The 9,828-nt window shown below is 43.8% G+C and overlaps 37 non-coding genes across 37 annotated transcripts; all 37 read right to left on the bottom strand.

Annotated features, from left to right (window-relative positions):
* Positions 1–191: 191 nt before the first annotated feature.
* Positions 192–274, bottom strand: TRNAL-UAA (transfer RNA leucine (anticodon UAA)). Its single transcript has one exon. It is a non-coding gene; the product is annotated as a tRNA-Leu (tRNA).
* A 101-nt stretch (positions 275–375) lies between these two features.
* Positions 376–458, bottom strand: TRNAL-UAA (transfer RNA leucine (anticodon UAA)). Its single transcript has one exon. It is a non-coding gene; the product is annotated as a tRNA-Leu (tRNA).
* Positions 459–672: 214 nt separating this feature from the next.
* Positions 673–755, bottom strand: TRNAL-UAA (transfer RNA leucine (anticodon UAA)). The gene has a single exon. It is a non-coding gene; the product is annotated as a tRNA-Leu (tRNA).
* Positions 756–969: 214 nt separating this feature from the next.
* Positions 970–1,052, bottom strand: TRNAL-UAA (transfer RNA leucine (anticodon UAA)). The gene has a single exon. It is a non-coding gene; the product is annotated as a tRNA-Leu (tRNA).
* A 214-nt stretch (positions 1,053–1,266) lies between these two features.
* TRNAL-UAA (transfer RNA leucine (anticodon UAA)) lies at positions 1,267–1,349 on the bottom strand. Its single transcript has one exon. It is a non-coding gene; the product is annotated as a tRNA-Leu (tRNA).
* Positions 1,350–1,450: 101 nt separating this feature from the next.
* TRNAL-UAA (transfer RNA leucine (anticodon UAA)) lies at positions 1,451–1,533 on the bottom strand. Its single transcript has one exon. It is a non-coding gene; the product is annotated as a tRNA-Leu (tRNA).
* A 214-nt stretch (positions 1,534–1,747) lies between these two features.
* On the bottom strand, positions 1,748–1,830 carry TRNAL-UAA (transfer RNA leucine (anticodon UAA)). The gene has a single exon. It is a non-coding gene; the product is annotated as a tRNA-Leu (tRNA).
* A 101-nt stretch (positions 1,831–1,931) lies between these two features.
* On the bottom strand, positions 1,932–2,014 carry TRNAL-UAA (transfer RNA leucine (anticodon UAA)). The gene has a single exon. It is a non-coding gene; the product is annotated as a tRNA-Leu (tRNA).
* A 213-nt stretch (positions 2,015–2,227) lies between these two features.
* Positions 2,228–2,310, bottom strand: TRNAL-UAA (transfer RNA leucine (anticodon UAA)). The gene has a single exon. It is a non-coding gene; the product is annotated as a tRNA-Leu (tRNA).
* A 214-nt stretch (positions 2,311–2,524) lies between these two features.
* On the bottom strand, positions 2,525–2,607 carry TRNAI-UAU (transfer RNA isoleucine (anticodon UAU)). Its single transcript has one exon. It is a non-coding gene; the product is annotated as a tRNA-Ile (tRNA).
* Positions 2,608–2,821: 214 nt separating this feature from the next.
* TRNAL-UAA (transfer RNA leucine (anticodon UAA)) lies at positions 2,822–2,904 on the bottom strand. The gene has a single exon. It is a non-coding gene; the product is annotated as a tRNA-Leu (tRNA).
* Positions 2,905–3,118: 214 nt separating this feature from the next.
* On the bottom strand, positions 3,119–3,201 carry TRNAL-UAA (transfer RNA leucine (anticodon UAA)). The gene has a single exon. It is a non-coding gene; the product is annotated as a tRNA-Leu (tRNA).
* A 213-nt stretch (positions 3,202–3,414) lies between these two features.
* On the bottom strand, positions 3,415–3,497 carry TRNAL-UAA (transfer RNA leucine (anticodon UAA)). The gene has a single exon. It is a non-coding gene; the product is annotated as a tRNA-Leu (tRNA).
* A 101-nt stretch (positions 3,498–3,598) lies between these two features.
* On the bottom strand, positions 3,599–3,681 carry TRNAL-UAA (transfer RNA leucine (anticodon UAA)). The gene has a single exon. It is a non-coding gene; the product is annotated as a tRNA-Leu (tRNA).
* A 213-nt stretch (positions 3,682–3,894) lies between these two features.
* On the bottom strand, positions 3,895–3,977 carry TRNAL-UAA (transfer RNA leucine (anticodon UAA)). Its single transcript has one exon. It is a non-coding gene; the product is annotated as a tRNA-Leu (tRNA).
* Positions 3,978–4,078: 101 nt separating this feature from the next.
* Positions 4,079–4,161, bottom strand: TRNAL-UAA (transfer RNA leucine (anticodon UAA)). Its single transcript has one exon. It is a non-coding gene; the product is annotated as a tRNA-Leu (tRNA).
* Positions 4,162–4,374: 213 nt separating this feature from the next.
* Positions 4,375–4,457, bottom strand: TRNAL-UAA (transfer RNA leucine (anticodon UAA)). The gene has a single exon. It is a non-coding gene; the product is annotated as a tRNA-Leu (tRNA).
* A 214-nt stretch (positions 4,458–4,671) lies between these two features.
* On the bottom strand, positions 4,672–4,754 carry TRNAL-UAA (transfer RNA leucine (anticodon UAA)). The gene has a single exon. It is a non-coding gene; the product is annotated as a tRNA-Leu (tRNA).
* A 101-nt stretch (positions 4,755–4,855) lies between these two features.
* On the bottom strand, positions 4,856–4,938 carry TRNAL-UAA (transfer RNA leucine (anticodon UAA)). Its single transcript has one exon. It is a non-coding gene; the product is annotated as a tRNA-Leu (tRNA).
* Positions 4,939–5,151: 213 nt separating this feature from the next.
* TRNAL-UAA (transfer RNA leucine (anticodon UAA)) lies at positions 5,152–5,234 on the bottom strand. Its single transcript has one exon. It is a non-coding gene; the product is annotated as a tRNA-Leu (tRNA).
* A 214-nt stretch (positions 5,235–5,448) lies between these two features.
* On the bottom strand, positions 5,449–5,531 carry TRNAL-UAA (transfer RNA leucine (anticodon UAA)). The gene has a single exon. It is a non-coding gene; the product is annotated as a tRNA-Leu (tRNA).
* Positions 5,532–5,745: 214 nt separating this feature from the next.
* TRNAL-UAA (transfer RNA leucine (anticodon UAA)) lies at positions 5,746–5,828 on the bottom strand. Its single transcript has one exon. It is a non-coding gene; the product is annotated as a tRNA-Leu (tRNA).
* Positions 5,829–6,042: 214 nt separating this feature from the next.
* Positions 6,043–6,125, bottom strand: TRNAL-UAA (transfer RNA leucine (anticodon UAA)). Its single transcript has one exon. It is a non-coding gene; the product is annotated as a tRNA-Leu (tRNA).
* A 214-nt stretch (positions 6,126–6,339) lies between these two features.
* TRNAL-UAA (transfer RNA leucine (anticodon UAA)) lies at positions 6,340–6,422 on the bottom strand. Its single transcript has one exon. It is a non-coding gene; the product is annotated as a tRNA-Leu (tRNA).
* Positions 6,423–6,635: 213 nt separating this feature from the next.
* Positions 6,636–6,718, bottom strand: TRNAL-UAA (transfer RNA leucine (anticodon UAA)). Its single transcript has one exon. It is a non-coding gene; the product is annotated as a tRNA-Leu (tRNA).
* Positions 6,719–6,819: 101 nt separating this feature from the next.
* TRNAL-UAA (transfer RNA leucine (anticodon UAA)) lies at positions 6,820–6,902 on the bottom strand. Its single transcript has one exon. It is a non-coding gene; the product is annotated as a tRNA-Leu (tRNA).
* Positions 6,903–7,115: 213 nt separating this feature from the next.
* TRNAL-UAA (transfer RNA leucine (anticodon UAA)) lies at positions 7,116–7,198 on the bottom strand. Its single transcript has one exon. It is a non-coding gene; the product is annotated as a tRNA-Leu (tRNA).
* Positions 7,199–7,412: 214 nt separating this feature from the next.
* On the bottom strand, positions 7,413–7,495 carry TRNAL-UAA (transfer RNA leucine (anticodon UAA)). The gene has a single exon. It is a non-coding gene; the product is annotated as a tRNA-Leu (tRNA).
* Positions 7,496–7,596: 101 nt separating this feature from the next.
* On the bottom strand, positions 7,597–7,679 carry TRNAL-UAA (transfer RNA leucine (anticodon UAA)). The gene has a single exon. It is a non-coding gene; the product is annotated as a tRNA-Leu (tRNA).
* A 213-nt stretch (positions 7,680–7,892) lies between these two features.
* Positions 7,893–7,975, bottom strand: TRNAL-UAA (transfer RNA leucine (anticodon UAA)). Its single transcript has one exon. It is a non-coding gene; the product is annotated as a tRNA-Leu (tRNA).
* Positions 7,976–8,189: 214 nt separating this feature from the next.
* Positions 8,190–8,272, bottom strand: TRNAL-UAA (transfer RNA leucine (anticodon UAA)). The gene has a single exon. It is a non-coding gene; the product is annotated as a tRNA-Leu (tRNA).
* A 101-nt stretch (positions 8,273–8,373) lies between these two features.
* On the bottom strand, positions 8,374–8,456 carry TRNAL-UAA (transfer RNA leucine (anticodon UAA)). Its single transcript has one exon. It is a non-coding gene; the product is annotated as a tRNA-Leu (tRNA).
* A 205-nt stretch (positions 8,457–8,661) lies between these two features.
* On the bottom strand, positions 8,662–8,744 carry TRNAL-UAA (transfer RNA leucine (anticodon UAA)). Its single transcript has one exon. It is a non-coding gene; the product is annotated as a tRNA-Leu (tRNA).
* Positions 8,745–8,958: 214 nt separating this feature from the next.
* TRNAL-UAA (transfer RNA leucine (anticodon UAA)) lies at positions 8,959–9,041 on the bottom strand. Its single transcript has one exon. It is a non-coding gene; the product is annotated as a tRNA-Leu (tRNA).
* Positions 9,042–9,142: 101 nt separating this feature from the next.
* On the bottom strand, positions 9,143–9,225 carry TRNAL-UAA (transfer RNA leucine (anticodon UAA)). Its single transcript has one exon. It is a non-coding gene; the product is annotated as a tRNA-Leu (tRNA).
* A 214-nt stretch (positions 9,226–9,439) lies between these two features.
* On the bottom strand, positions 9,440–9,522 carry TRNAL-UAA (transfer RNA leucine (anticodon UAA)). The gene has a single exon. It is a non-coding gene; the product is annotated as a tRNA-Leu (tRNA).
* A 100-nt stretch (positions 9,523–9,622) lies between these two features.
* Positions 9,623–9,705, bottom strand: TRNAL-UAA (transfer RNA leucine (anticodon UAA)). Its single transcript has one exon. It is a non-coding gene; the product is annotated as a tRNA-Leu (tRNA).
* Between the last annotated feature and the right edge of the window lie 123 nt (positions 9,706–9,828).

The following is a 9,828-nucleotide window of genomic DNA, read 5'->3' as shown; positions in this document are numbered from 1 at the left end:
TTACCACATTATGCTGTTCAACTTTCACTTCTCTTAAAAACAAGCACTTTACGTGCAACAATTTAAGCACCTCTCCTTTGAATTCTGGTAGCTGTGTCTTTCTGTTTTGATTTCCTTCAAATTTCCCTCTTGAGCTACTTCAATGGCCTCTGCTTAAGTAACATTGCACTCCTCAAAGAGGAAGCAGCTACTACCAGGAGTGGGGTTCAAACCCACGCGGACATTTGTCCATTGAATCTTAAGTCCAACGCCTTAACCACTCGGCCATCCTGGTAACATGCTGTAAAAATTTCCCTCTTGAACTACTTCAATGGCTACTACTTCAATGGCCTCTACTTAAGTAACAATGCACTCCTCAAAAGAGGAAGCAGCTACTACCAGGAGTGGGGTTCGAACCCACGCGGACATTTGCCGATTGGATCTTAAGTCCAACGCCTTAACCACTCGGCCATCCTGGTGACGTGCTGAATGGCTTCTCAATTACCACATTATGCTGTTCAACTTTCACTTCTCTTAAAAACAAGCACTTTACGTGCAACAATTTAAGCACCTCTCCTTTGAAATCTGGTAGCTGTGTCTTTCTGTTTTGATTTCCTTCAAATTTCCCTCTTGAGCTACTTCAATGGCTTCTACTAAAGTAACATTGCACTCCTCAAAAGGGGAAGCAGCTACTACCAGGAGTGGGGTTCGAACCCACGTGGACATTTGTCCATTGGATCTTAAGCCCAACGCCTTAACCACTCGGCCATCCTGGTGATGTGCTGAATGGCTTCTCAATTACCACATTATGCTGTTTAACTTTCACTTCTCTTAACAACAAGCAGTCTACGTGCAACAATTTAAGCACCTCTCCTTTGAATTCTGGTAGCTGTGTCTTTCTGTTTTGATTTCCTTCAAATTTCCCTCTTGAACTACTTCAATGGCTTCTACTAAAGTAACATTCCACTCCTCAAAGGATAAAGCAGTTACTACCAGGAGTGGGGCTCGAACCCACGTGGACATTTGTCCATTGGATCTTAAGCCCAACGCCTTAACCACTCGGCCATCCTGGTGATGTGCTCAATGGCTTCTCAATTACCACATTATGCTGTTCAACTTTCACTTCTCTTAACAACAAGCACTCTACGTGCAACAATTTAAGCACCTCTCCTTTGAATTCTGGTAGCTGTGTCTTTCTGTTTTGATTTCCTTCAAATTTCCCTCTTGAACTACTTCAATGGCTTCTACTAAAGTAACATTTCACTCCTCAAAGGATAAAGCAGTTACTACCAGGAGTGGGGTTTGAACCCACGCGGACATTTGTCCATTGGATCTTAAGTCCAACGCCTTAACCACTCGCCCATCCAGGTGACGTGCTGTAAAAATTTCCCTCTTGAACTACTTCAATGGCTACTACTTCAATGGCCTCTACTTAAGTAACAATGCACTCCTCAAAAGAGGAAGCAGCTACTACCAGGAGTGGGGTTTGAACCCACGCGGACATTTGTCCATTGGATCTTAAGCCCAACGCCTTAACCACTCGGCCATCCTGGTGACGTGCTGAATGGCTTCTCAATTACCACATTATGCTGTTCAACTTTCACTTCTCTTAAAAACAAGCACTTTACGTGCAACAATTTAAGCACCTCTCCTTTGAATTCTGGTAGCTGTGTCTTTCTGTTTTGATTTCCTTCAAATTTCCCTCTTGAGCTACTTCAATGGCCTCTGCTTAAGTAACATTGCACTCCTCAAAAGAGGAAGCAGCTACTACCAGGAGTGGGGTTCAAACCCACGCGGACATTTGTCCATTGGATCTTAAGTCCAACGCCTTAACCACTCGGCCATCCTGGTAACATGCTGTAAAAATTTCCCTCTTGAACTACTTCAATGGCTACTACTTCAATGGCCTCTACTTAAGTAACAATGCACTCCTCAAAAGTGGAAGCAGCTACCACCAGGAGTGGGGTTCGAACCCACGCAGACATTTGCCCATTGGATCTTAAGTCCAGCGCCTTAACCACTCGGCCATCCTGGTGACGTGCTGAATGGCTTCTCAATTACCATATTATGCTGTTCAACTTTCACTTCTCTTAACAAAAGCACTTTACGTGCAACAATTTAAGCACCTCTCCTTTGAATTCTGGTAGCTGTGTCTTTCTGTTTTGATTTCCTTCAAATTTCCCTCTTGAACTACTTCAATGGCCTCTACTAAAGTAACATTGCACTCCTCAAAAGAGGAAGCAGCTACTACCAGGAGTGGGGTTCAAACCCACGCGGACATTTGTCCATTGGATCTTAAGTCCAACGCCTTAACCACTCGGCCATCCGGGTGACGTGCTGTAGGCTTTCTCAATTACCATGTTATGCTGTTCAACTTTCACTTCTCTTAACAACAAGCACTTTACGTGCAACAATTTAAGCACCTCTCCTTTGAATTCTGGTAGCTGTGTCTTTCTGTTTTGATTTCCTTCAAATTTCCCTCTTGAACTACTTCAATGGCCTCTACTTAAGTAACATTGCACTCTTCAAAAGAGGAAGCAGCTACTACCAGGAGTGGGTCTCAAACCCACACGGACATTTGTCCATTGGATTATAACTCCAACGCCTTAACCACTCGGCCATCCTGGTGATGTGCTGAATGGCTTCTCAATTACCACATTATGCTGTTCAACTTTCACTTCTCTTAACAACAAGCGCTTTACGTGCAACAATTTAAGCACCTCTCCTTTGAATTCTGGTAGCTGTGTCTTTCTGTTTTGATTTCCTTCAAATTTCCCTCTTGAGCTACTTCAATGGCTTCTACTAAAGTAACATTGCACTCCTCAAAAGGGGAAGCAGCTACTACCAGGAGTGGGGTTCGAACCCAAGTGGACATGTGTCCATTGGATCTTAAGCCCAACGCCTTAACCACTCGGCCATCCTGGTGATGTGCTGAATGGCTTCTCAATTACCACATTATGCTGTTGAACTTTCACTTCTCTTAACAACAAGCACTCTACTTGCAACAATTTAAGCACCTCTCCTTTGAATTCTGGTAGCTGTGTCTTTCTGTTTTGATTTCCTTCAAATTTCCCTCTTGAACTACTTCAATGGCTTCTACTAAAGTAACATTGCACTCCTCAAAAGAGGAAGCAGCTACTACCAGGAGTGGGGTTCGAACCCACGCGGACATTTGTCCATTGGATCTTAAGTCCAACGCCTTAACCACTCGGCCATCCTGGTGACGTGCTGAATGGCTTCTCAATTACCACATTATGCTGTTCAACTTTCACTTCTCTTAACAAAAGCACTTTACGTGCAACAATTTAAGCACCTCTCCTTTGAATTCTGTTAGCTGTGTCTTTCTGTTTTGATTTCCTTCAAATTTCCCTCTTGAGCTACTTCAATGGCCTCTGCTTAAGTAACATTGCACTCCTCAAAAGAGGAAGCAGCTACTACCAGGAGTGGGGTTCGAACCCACGCGGACATTTGTCCATTGGATCTTAAGTCCAACGCCTTAACCACTCGGCCATCCTGGTAACATGCTGTAAAAATTTTCCTCTTGAACTACTTCAATGTCTACTACTTCAATGGTATCTACTTAAGTAACAATGCACTCCTCAAAAGAGGAAGCAGCTACTACCAGGAGTGGGGCTCAAACCCACGTGGACATTTGTCCATTGGATCTTAAGTCCAACGCCTTAACCACTCGGCCATCCTGGTGACGTGCTGAATGGCTTCTCAATTACCACATTATGCTGTTCAACTTTCACTTCTCTTAACAAAAGCACTTTACGTGCAACAATTTAAGGACCTCTCCTTTGACTTCTGGTAGCTGTGTCTTTCTGTTTTGATTTCCTTCAAATTTCCCTCTTGAGCTACTTCAATGGCTTCTACTAAAGTAACATTACACTCCTCGAAGGATAAAGCAGTTACTACCAGGAGTGGGGTTCGAACCCACGTGGACATTTGTCCATTGGATCTTAAGTCCAACGCCTTAACCACTCGGCCATCCTGGTAACATGCTGTAAAAATTTTCCTCTTGAACTACTTCAATGGCTACTACTTCAATGGTATCTACTTAAGTAACAATGCACTCCTCAAAAGAGGAAGCAGCTACTACCAGGAGTGGGGCTCAAACCCACGTGGACATTTGTCCATTGGATCTTAAGTCCAACGCCTTAACCACTCGGCCATCCTGGTGACGTGCTGAATGGCTTCTCAATTACCACATTATGCTGTTCAACTTTCACTTCTCTTAACAAAAGCACTTTACGTGCAACAATTTAAGGACCTCTCCTTTGACTTCTGGTAGCTGTGTCTTTCTGTTTTGATTTCCTTCAAATTTCCCTCTTGAGCTACTTCAATGGCTTCTACTAAAGTAACATTACACTCCTCGAAGGATAAAGCAGTTACTACCAGGAGTGGGGTTCGAACCCACGTGGACATTTGTCCATTGGATCTTAAGTCCAACGCCTTAACCACTCGGCCATCCTGGTGACATGCTGAAGGACTTCTCAATTTCCACATTATGCTGTTCAACTTTCACTTCTCTTAACAACAAGCACTTTACATGCAACAATTTAAGCACCTCTCCTTTGAATTCTGGTAGCTGTGTCTTTCTGTTTTGATTTCCTTCAAATTTCCCTCTTGAGCTACGTCAATGGCCTCTGCTTAAGTAACATTGCACTCCTCAAAAGAGGAAGCAGCTACTACCAGGAGTGGGGTTCAAACCCACGCGGACATTTGTCAATTGGATCTTAAGTCCAACGCCTTAACCACTCGGCCATCCTGGTAACATGCTGTAAAATTTTCCCTCTTGAACCTCTTCAATGGCTACTACTTCAATGGCCTCTACTTAAGTAACAATGCACTCCTCAAAAGAGGAAGCAGCTACTACCAGGAGTGGGGTTCGAACCCACGCGGACATTTGCCCATTGGATCTTAAGTCCAACGCCTTAACCACTCGGCCATCCTGGTGACGTGCTGAATGGCTTCTCAATTACCACATTATGCTGTTCAACTTTCACTTCTCTTAACAAAAGCACTTTACGTGCAACAATTTAAGCACCTCTCCTTTGAATTCTGGTAGCTGTGTCTTTCTGTTTTGATTTCCTTCAAATTTCCCTCTTGAGCTACTTCAATGGCTTCTACTAAAGTAACATTGCACTCCTCAAAAGGGGAAGCAGCTACTACCAGGAGTCGGGTTCGAACCTACGTGGACATTTGTCCATTGGATCTTAAGCCCAACGCCTTAACCACTCGGCCATCCTGGTGATGTGCTGAATGGCTTCTCAATTACCACATTATGCTGTTCAACTTTCACTTCTCTTAACAACAAGCACTCTACGTGCAACAATTTAAGCACCTCTCCTTTGAATTCTGGTAGCTGTGTCTTTCTGTTTTGATTTCCTTCAAATTTCCCTCTTGAACTACTTCAATGGCCTCTACTAAAGTAACATTGCACTCCTCAAAAGAGGAAGCAGCTACTACCAGGAGTGGGGTTCAAACCCACGCGGACATTTGTCCATTGGATCTTAAGCCCAACGCCTTAACCACTCGGCCATCCGGGTGACGTGCTGCAGGCTTTCTCAATTACCATGTTATGCTGTTCAACTTTCACTTCTCTTAACAACAAGCACTTTACGTGCAACAATTTAAGCACCTCTCCTTTGAATTCTGGTAGCTGTGTCTTTCTGTTTTGATTTCCTTCAAATTTCCCTCTTGAACTACTTCAATGGCCTCTACTTAAGTAACATTGCACTCTTCAAAAGAGGAAGCAGCTACTACCAGGAGTGGGGCTCAAACCCACACGGACATTTGTCCATTGGATCTTAACTCCAACGCCTTAACCACTCGGCCATCCTGGTGATGTGCTGAATGGCTTCTCAATTACCACATTATGCTGTTCAACTTTCACTTCTCTTAACAACAAGCGCTTTACGTGCAACAATTTAAGCACCTCTCCTTTGAATTCTGGTAGCTGTGTCTTTCTGTTTTGATTTCCTTCAAATTTCCCTCTTGAGCTACTTCAATGGCTTCTACTAAAGTAACATTGCACTCCTCAAAAGGGGAAGCAGCTACTACCAGGAGTGGGGTTCGAACCCAAGTGGACATGTGTCCATTGGATCTTAAGCCCAACGCCTTAACCACTCGGCCATCCTGGTGATGTGCTGAATGGCTTCTCAATTACCACATTATGCTGTTGAACTTTCACTTCTCTTAACAACAAGCACTCTACTTGCAACAATTTAAGCACCTCTCCTTTGAATTCTGGTAGCTGTGTCTTTCTGTTTTGATTTCCTTCAAATTTCCCTCTTGAACTACTTCAATGGCTTCTACTAAAGTAACATTGCACTCCTCAAAAGAGGAAGCAGCTACTACCAGGAGTGGGGTTCGAACCCACGCGGACATTTGTCCATTGGATCTTAAGTCCAACGCCTTAACCACTCGGCCATCCTGGTGACGTGCTGAATGGCTTCTCAATTACCACATTATGCTGTTCAACTTTCACTTCTCTTAACAAAAGCACTTTACGTGCAACAATTTAAGCACCTCTCCTTTGAATTCTGTTAGCTGTGTCTTTCTGTTTTGATTTCCTTCAAATTTCCCTCTTGAGCTACTTCAATGGCCTCTGCTTAAGTAACATTGCACTCCTCAAAAGAGGAAGCAGCTACTACCAGGAGTGGGGTTCGAACCCACGCGGACATTTGTCCATTGGATCTTAAGTCCAACGCCTTAACCACTCGGCCATCCTGGTAACATGCTGTAAAAATTTTCCTCTTGAACTACTTCAATGGCTACTACTTCAATGGTATCTACTTAAGTAACAATGCACTCCTCAAAAGAGGAAGCAGCTACTACCAGGAGTGGGGCTCAAACCCACGTGGACATTTGTCCATTGGATCTTAAGTCCAACGCCTTAACCACTCGGCCATCCTGGTGACGTGCTGAATGGCTTCTCAATTACCACATTATGCTGTTCAACTTTCACTTCTCTTAACAAAAGCACTTTACGTGCAACAATTTAAGGACCTCTCCTTTGACTTCTGGTAGCTGTGTCTTTCTGTTTTGATTTCCTTCATATTTCCCTCTTGAGCTACTTCAATGGCTTCTACTAAAGTAACATTACACTCCTCGAAGGATAAAGCAGTTACTACCAGGAGTGGGGTTCGAACCCACGTGGACATTTGTCCATTGGATCTTAAGTCCAACGCCTTAACCACTCGGCCATCCTGGTGACATGCTGAAGGACTTCTCAATTTCCACATTATGCTGTTCAACTTTCACTTCTCTTAACAACAAGCACTTTACATGCAACAATTTAAGCACCTCTCCTTTGAATTCTGGTAGCTGTGTCTTTCTGTTTTGATTTCCTTCAAATTTCCCTCTTGAGCTACGTCAATGGCCTCTGCTTAAGTAACATTGCACTCCTCAAAAGAGGAAGCAGCTACTACCAGGAGTGGGGTTCAAACCCACGCGGACATTTGTCAATTGGATCTTAAGTCCAACGCCTTAACCACTCGGCCATCCTGGTAACATGCTGTAAAATTTTCCCTCTTGAACCTCTTCAATGGCTACTACTTCAATGGCCTCTACTTAAGTAACAATGCACTCCTCAAAAGAGGAAGCAGCTACTACCAGGAGTGGGGTTCGAACCCACGCGGACATTTGCCCATTGGATCTTAAGTCCAACGCCTTAACCACTCGGCCATCCTGGTGACGTGCTGCATGGCTTCTCAATTACCACATTATGCTGTTCAACTTTCACTTCTCTTAACAAAAGCACTTTACGTGCAACAATTTAAGCACCTCTCCTTTGAATTCTGGTAGCTGTGTCTTTCTGTTTTGATTTCCTTCAAATTTCCCTCTTGAGCTACTTCAATGGCTTCTACTAAAGTAACATTGCACTCCTCAAAAGGGGAAGCAGCTACTACCAGGAGTCGGGTTCGAACCTACGTGGACATTTGTCCATTGGATCTTAAGCCCAACGCCTTAACCACTCGGCCATCCTGGTGATGTGCTGAATGGCTTCTCAATTACCACATTATGCTGTTCAACTTTCACTTCTCTTAACAACAAGCACTCTACGTGCAACAATTTAAGCACCTCTCCTTTGAATTCTGGTAGCTGTGTCTTTCTGTTTTGATTTCCTTCAAATTTCCCTCTTGAACTACTTTAATGGCTTCTACTAAAGTAACATTTCACTCCTCAAAGGATAAAGCAGTTACTACCAGGAGTGGGGTCCGAACCCACGCGGACATTTGTCCATTGGATCTTAAGTCCAACGCCTTAACCACTCGACCGTCCAGGTGACGTGCTGTAAAAATTTCCCTCTTGAACTACTTCAATGGCTACTACTTCAATGGCCTCTACTTAAGTAACAATGCACTCCTCAAAAAAGGAAGCAGCTACTACCAGGAGTGGGGTTCGAACCCACGCAGACATTTGTCCATTGGATCTTAAGCCCAACGCCTTAACCACTCGGCCATCCTGGCGACGTGCTGAATGGCTTCTCAATTACCACATTATGCTGTTCAACTTTCACTTCTCTTAACACTAAGCGCTTTACGTGCAACAATTTAAGAACCTCTCCTTTGAATTCTGGTAGCTGTGTCTTTCTGTTTTGATTTCCTTCAAATTTCCCTCTTGAGCTACTTCAATGGCTTCTACATTACACTCCTCAAAGGATAAAGCAGTTACTACCAGGAGTGGGGTTTGAACCCACGTGGACATTTGTCCATTGGATCTTAAGTCCAACGCCTTAACCACTCGGCCATCCTGGTGACGTGCTGAATGGCTTCTCAATTACCACATTATGCTGTTCAACTTTCACTTCTCTTAAAAACAAACACTTTACGTGCAACAATTTAAGCACCTCTCCTTTGAATTCTGGTAGCTGTGTCTTTCTGTTTTGATTTCCTTCAAATTTCCCTCTTGAGCTACTTCAATGGCCTCTGCTTAAGTAACATTGCACTCCTCAAAAGAGGAAGCAGCTACTACCAGGAGTGGGGCTCAAACCCACGCGGACATTTGTCCATTGGATCTTAAGTCCAACGCCTTAACCACTCGGCCATCCTGGTAACATGCTGTAAAAATTTCCCTCTTGAACTACTTCAATGGCTACTACTTCAATGGCCTCTACTTAAGTAACAATGCACTCCTCAAAAGAGGAAGCAGCTACTACCAGGAGTGGGGTTCGAACCCACGCGGACATTTGCCCATTGGATCTTAAGTCCAACGCTTTAACCACTCGGCCATCCTGGTGACGTGCTGAATGGCTTCTCAATTACCACATTATGCTGTTCAACTTTCACTTCTCTTAAAAACAAGCACTTTACGTGCAACAATTTAAGCACCTCTCCTTTGAATTCTGGTAGCTGTGTCTTTCTGTTTTGATTTCCTTCAAATTTCCCTCTTGAGCTACTTCAATGGCCTCTGCTTAAGTAACATTGCACTCCTCAAAAGAGGAAGCAGCTACTACCAGGAGTGGGGTTCAAACCCACGCGGACATTTGTCCATTGGATCTTAAGTCCAACGCCTTAACCACTCGGCCATCCTGGTAAAAACTGTAAAAATTTCCCTCTTGAACTACTTCAATGGCTACTACTTCAATGGCCTCTACTTAAGTAACATTGCACTCTTCAAAAGAGGAAGCAGCTACTACCAGGAGTGGGGCTCAAACCCACGCGGACATTTGTCCATTGGATCTTAAGTCCAACGCCTTAACCACTCGGCCATCCTGGTGATGTGCTGTAGGTCTTCTCAATTACCACATTATGCTGTTCAACTTTCACTTCTCTTAACAACAAGCACTTTACGTGCAACAATTTAAGAAACTCTCCTTTGAATTCTGGTAGCTGTGTCTTT

Source organism: Spea bombifrons, chromosome 2, assembly GCF_027358695.1.
Source record: "Spea bombifrons isolate aSpeBom1 chromosome 2, aSpeBom1.2.pri, whole genome shotgun sequence".
Taxonomy (NCBI): Eukaryota; Metazoa; Chordata; class Amphibia; order Anura; family Pelobatidae; genus Spea; species Spea bombifrons.
The sequence above is the reverse complement of the archived record's forward strand: the minus strand, read 5'-3'. Positions and strand labels throughout refer to the sequence as shown.